This window comes from Equus quagga, unplaced genomic scaffold (genome assembly GCF_021613505.1).
Source record: "Equus quagga isolate Etosha38 unplaced genomic scaffold, UCLA_HA_Equagga_1.0 95586_RagTag, whole genome shotgun sequence".
Lineage (NCBI taxonomy): Eukaryota > Metazoa > Chordata > Mammalia > Perissodactyla > Equidae > Equus > Equus quagga.
Window position 1 is genome coordinate 22,550 of NW_025804058.1, and position 6,352 is coordinate 28,901.

Genomic DNA, 6,352 nt, shown 5'->3' on the forward strand with positions numbered 1-6,352 from the left:
TGGGGGGATTTGGGGAGTAAAAGCAGAAAAAAAAAAAAGCTTGGCAACAATTGTTAGCTCAGGTGCCAATCTTTAAAAAAGAAGGGAAAGATTGACAAAAGAATTTCTTTTTGCTTCTTTATCAATTTTGAGTACTTTTATATTGGAAAATCGTCCTACAAACACATCTGAAAATGGCTCATCCACCGTATTGCCAGAAGAAAACCTGTATTCTGCTTTCATTCTTAAGGTTTGTTTATTTTGTAAAGTGATTTACAAAGGTAAACTGGAGTGATATGGTTGAAAGTCCCTTAAGGCAAGTGAGAGTGTTTGCAATATGCTCGTCTTTGAGGAGGTGATGCTTGAGACCTGATCCATTAGAAGGGCTGGGAGAAGAGGATTCTGTATCTTGTGTTTTCACTTTTTTTGTGCTCCGTATTGATTAAGAGAGAGTCTTGATTTCACTCTAATCAAATATATCAATGTTTCCTTTTGTGGCAAACTATTTTACATATTATTTTAAAAATCTTTCCCCTTCATATCTTCTAAAAGCTTTGTAGTTTTGCCTTTGACACTTAGGTCTTGAAAACACTAGGAGCTGAGTTTTCTGCAGGGCTGAGTATCTCTATGGTTACTCAGTTGTGCTATCACTGTTTACTGCAAAGCCCTTCCTTTCCCCAGGGAACAGCCATGCCACATCTCTCATGTAGCAAGTGTCAGAGAGGCATGAATCTGCTTCTAGGTTTTGTGTCTGCTCAGTTTCTTTATTGGTCAACCCCTGGATGAATGCCACACTTTAAGGTATTAGGACTTCACAGTACATTTATGATCTGGAGAATCTAATCCTCCCACCTTGTACTTTATCTGTCTTGAAAGTGTGTGGGCTAGCCTTGGCCCCTTGCATTTTAGAATCAGCTTCTTGGGTTCTGCGCACACCCATTCATTCTGCTGGGATACTGTAGGATATTGATTAGGATACATTCCATGTATTAATCAATTCAAAGAGGTTGAATCTTCATAATATTATGGTTCCCAATCTAAGAACCTGGCGTTTCTCTCTTTGTATATCTGTGTATTTAGTTACCATAGTGCCTCAATAAATTTTTCTAATTGTCTCTTTACAGTTTTTGTATATTGTTTGTTAGACTTCTTTCTAAGCGTTTCAAAATTAAGTCCTGTTGTCTATGGTAGCATTTGGTAAAATTTTATTTTAATTATTTGTTATTGCTATATAAAATATAATAGATGTTCATGTTGACTTTGCATCAAGCTGCCTTGTTGAATTTTCTTAAAATTTTAATAAATATCAAAAGATTCCTTTGGATTTCCTACATATGCAATCATGTCTTTGCATATAATCACAATTTGTTCATTCCAACTCAAAATGTGTGTGTGAGCTTGTATTTCTGCTTTTTGTCTAACTGTACTGGTTAGGATCTCTAGAAAAAGTCGAAAACAAGAAAAACAAGTGGTGCTGGTGTACATCTTTCTCTTATTCTTTGTCTTACCGGGAAAGTTGCCAGCATTTCACTAAGTATGAAGTATGAGGTCTGGTGTGTGTGTGTTTTTTCTTTCTCTTTTATTTTTTTCCTAGATCTTCTTTAGCCAGTCTTGGTGGTCTAGTGGTTAAGATTCTGTGCTCTCACCGCTACAGCTGGGGTTCATTTCCTGGTCAGGGAACCACAGCTCCATCTGTCAATTGTCATACTATGGTGGCTGCACGTTGTTAAGATACTGAAAGCTATGCCACCAGTATTTCAAATACCAGTAGGGTCATCCATGGAAGACAGGTTTCAGTGGCACTTCCAAACTAACACTGAGTAGGAGGAACACCCATTTCTGGAACAATTGGCCATGAAAACCCTGCAAATAGCAGCGGAGCATTGTCTGGGGTAGCACCGGAAGGTGAGAAGATGGCACAAAAAACTAGGCAGCGTTGGGGTCTGCTGTACACAGGGTCACAAGGAGTCATAACCGACTCCATGGCAATAATAACATAGACCTTCTTTAGGAATGTTTATTGTTATACTAGGTTGTAAAGTGTTTTATCATGAATTGATGTTGCATTTTCTTAAAAATTGTTTTTTATCTAATGATGTGTATCCTTTAGTTTGTGAATGTGGCAAATCTTTTTCATTGTTTATTTTAGTGTTAAACAATTCTTGCATTTTTTGGGAGAAAAACTTTATTATAATGTAATATTTTATTTTATGGACTTCTTTTACTAATATTTTCTTTAAGATATTTTCATCTATGTTCATGAATAGGATCAGACTGTGATTTTCTGTTTCATAATGTTTATCTCAGGTTTGGTGTCCATGGCTTAAACAGTGTGAGTATTTATTTTCTAACCTTATAAGAACTCTAAAGATCAAGGGTACTGGGTTTGTTAAATTAAAGGACCCAAAAGGGTATTCAAGGAGCCAGAATTGTGTGAACAAGCTCACACACTCAGGGTACTACAAACCATCCCTCACACTGATCTCTTCTTCCCACAGATCTCGTCAGGGCACCCTTCAGCTCTGGGTTCCTCCAGCTGTAGACCAGGGGATTCAGTATAGGGGTGCAAAGTCTGTGAAATAATGATAGGCTTTTCCTTTGTTCTTGAGAATGGTTGGATTTGAGAGCCAGGGATGTGATGATGGCACTGCTAAAGATGAGCCCAACCAGGTATAGGTGGGAGGAACATGTGAGCAGGCCTCTCTGTGGCCCTTCCCAGACTAGACGCTGAGGATGGGAAACAGGGTGCATGTGTAGGAGACCAGATCCAAGCAGAGGGGCCAGACTAAGACAAACACAGAGCCCACAAAGGGGACAATTTGGCTGAGCCTAGTGTCAGCACAGGCCAACTTGAATACTGACATGATTTGACAGAGGGTGTGATTGAATTTTGTGGCCCACAAAAGGGCGGCCTCAGAATAAGAGTAATTTGGACCAGAGCCAAGAGGAAGCTGAATAGCCAGCAAGTGGCCGCCAGGACAGTGCACACTCTCCAGCTCATGCTGACAGTGTAATGCAGGGGATGGCAGATCGCCACGTACTAATCATAGGACATCACCACCAAACTCATATGCTCCATGACGGCACATGCCAAATACAGAAAAGTCTGAAGGATGCGTGGAGCGAGGAGACAGTTTTCTCCTGCATTATAAGATTTGCCAGCATCTTAGGGACAGCGCTGGAGGCCTAGGACATGTCCACAATGGCCAGGTTTGAGAGAAAGAAGTACAAAGCTTGCTTACATTGTTGAATATATTTAAGTTAATTAAAAGAGTATATAGGCTGACATCTTAGAACCTGAAGTATTGACTTTGGGCAATAGTCAAGCCAATTTTTTTATTCTCATTGGAAGGACTGAGTTGAAGAACTATAATCTTCTCTAAAACTATCTTCTATTTCATGTTTCAGCAAAGATATTAATTATTCTTTGAAGCATTTGTAACTCTAAAAGTTCTGGCAATTTATGTTCCAAAGACATATAACTATTTCCTCAGAGAAGTGAAGAAACATAGAATTGCTTTTAGTTTTAAATTATAATTAGAATCAAATTAATCTTTGCGGGGTGAACATGATGTAATGTACACGGAAAAGGAAATATAACGATGTCCACCTGAAAGTTATATAAAGTTTAAGCCAATGTTACTGCAATAGAAAAAAAGAACTGTGAATAAATCTAGGGAATCTATGCCAAAAAAACAATTATAATTACAATCATATATTGCCAGCACGTGAACAATTTAGACGTAAAATTATGATGAAAAAAAACGCAAGGAAAGGAAGCGCGCATAGATGATGATCCTCTGCTCAGTAAAGTCTTTCTGTGTTTGTTGAGGCAGATTAAACATCTAGGGCAGCACGCTGGACCTCATCTTTTTGGTTGGTTGTCTTTTTCAGCACCTTTCTTTGTTATAGTCTTGAATACAGTATATTTTATGCTTTGGGTACTATATATTTTTCAAATGAAAGTTAATTATGTTTAATTTTGTACTCATTCTACAATTTTATAACTCTTGAGATAAAGTTTTCATGACTTGTCAAAAAATAGAGAAAAATTAACATCATGATACATTTTATAATAAAATTAAAAGGCTTCTTCACCTCAAAGGAAATCATAAACAAAATGAAAAGGCAACCTACCAAATGGGAGAAAATATTTGCAATCATCTATCTGTTAAGGGGTTAATATTCAAAATACGTAAAGGACTCATACAACTCAATAGAAAAACAAGCAATCTGCTTAAAAAATGGGCAGAGGATCTGAATGGGCATTCTTCCATTCAGAAGACATACAGATGGCCAACAGGTACATGAAAGGGTACTCAACATCACTAGTCATCAGAGAAATGCAAATTGCAACCACAGTGAGACAACACCTCACACCTGTTAGTATACCTATTCTGAGAAAGACAGGAAATAATAAATGCTGGCAAGTATGTGGAGAAAAGGGAACTCTTGTGCACTATTGGTGGGAAGGTAAATTGGTGCAGCCACTAGGGAAAACAGCATGGAGTTTCCTCAAAAAAATTAAAAATAGAACATCTGGTCTAACAATCCCATTTCTGGCTCTTTATCCAAAGGAAAGGAAAGCACTAACTCAAAAAGGTTCTGCACCCCCATGTTCACTGTAGCATTATTACACTGCAGACATGGAAACAACCTAACTGTCCATCGATAGATAAATGGATAAAGAAAATGTGGTGTGTATACACATGGAAGCGTGCACAGATACACACACCTCACAATGGAATATTATTGAGCCATAAAAAGAAGGAACTTTTGCCATTTTTGACAACATGGATGCACCTTGAGGGCACTAGCCTAAGTGAAATAAGTCAAATATTGTATGATCTCACTTACAGGTGGAATCCAAAAACAAAAAAACAAAAAAGACCTCATAGATGCAGAGAACAAATTGGTGGTTGCCAGAGGAAGGGGTGGGAGGGGGGGAAAAATGGGCGAAAGGGGTCAGAAAGGACAAGCTGAGAGTTATAAAATGAATAAATCTTGGGTATTTACATACAGCATGATGACTATAGTTAATAATACTGTACGGTATATGTGAAAGAGGGTGAGATAAGACATTAAAAGTTCTTGTCACAGGAAAAAAATTTTGTGACTATGTATAGTGAAGGATGTTAACTGGACTTACTGTGGTGATCATTTTGCAATATATGTAAATATTGAATTTTTACAGAAAGGGAGCAATCCTAACTTATTGAATCCTTCTTAGCATCCCAAAGACGGTTGTTCAATACTGTTTCATACAACCAGAGGAATTCTTGCTGCCGTGAAGGACAAATGATGTTGGCTATATCCTAGTTGTCTCACGCTGCTTGGTGCTACCCCAAACCATCTTCAGCTTACTTGGTTCAAAGAGTACACAAATTTTGGTGGGAAAATTTTCAAGAATTCCAACAGGATTAAATCTTACATTATTAGAAAAATCATGACCCCAAAATAAGTGTAATGTTTAAGCAATATTCAAAACCCTTATCTCTGGAACTATTTACATGTTGACTAATGAATTTCCTTTTGACCAAATCTTAAACTTTTAATATATTTGAGGATTTTTTATACAGTTTCTTGTTGGAATAAATCTCTCTCTAACTTTTTTCCCTTTACTTCTAAATTATTCCACCAAGTAATCTAGAGTTTCTCTAAACTCTCATTTCATTGGCCTCACAATTGGGGAAGAAGAGTCATATAACTCTGTAGTATTTTCTTTGTTGAAATTTTAAGTCTACTTTGGAAGTTGTCTCTCATGGTATTAATTTTACTGCACTGTTTCCAGCTACCACAAGGTGAGAAGAAGTTGTATATGTCTAAATACGTAAGCCAGAGAAATGTATTGATATCCTTTTCCGACGTTTAAATTTTTTCTCCATACATTAGTATTCTTGGCTTCCAAAATAAAGAGAATTCAATATTTCTTAAAAGACAGAGTAAATATTCTGATTATTTAGCTGCCCAATCTCCTAACATGGTCTTTAAAGTTTAGAAGATATGCTTTGCCTTGGAACTTCGCCCTATTTTCAGAGCTAAAATTTGGGCCGGTACAATTTTTGCATCAAAATTCAAAGTGGGAAATTTTTTTGACATTTTGCTTCACAAAGCACATATTTTAAAAGGAAATCTGCAATCAAACAACATTCTGTCTACTCTTCACAAGGACCTCTTCTTCTGCAGTGCTCGATACAAGGCGCCCTTCACCTGAGCATTCCTCAGGCTGTAGATGAGGGGGTTCAGCATGGGGTTGAAGAGGCTGTGAAACAGGGACAGTATTTTCTCCTGTTCTTCTCATTGACTGGAGTCTTGGACCATATAAACCACCATGGCGATGCCAAAGAAGAGTCCAACCACACAGAGGTGGGAG

At 37.5% G+C, this 6,352-nt stretch overlaps 1 pseudogene; it reads right to left on the bottom strand.

Annotated features, from left to right (window-relative positions):
- Positions 1-2,430: 2,430 nt before the first annotated feature.
- Positions 2,431-3,216, bottom strand: LOC124234601 (olfactory receptor 2A12-like; annotated as a pseudogene).
- Between the last annotated feature and the right edge of the window lie 3,136 nt (positions 3,217-6,352).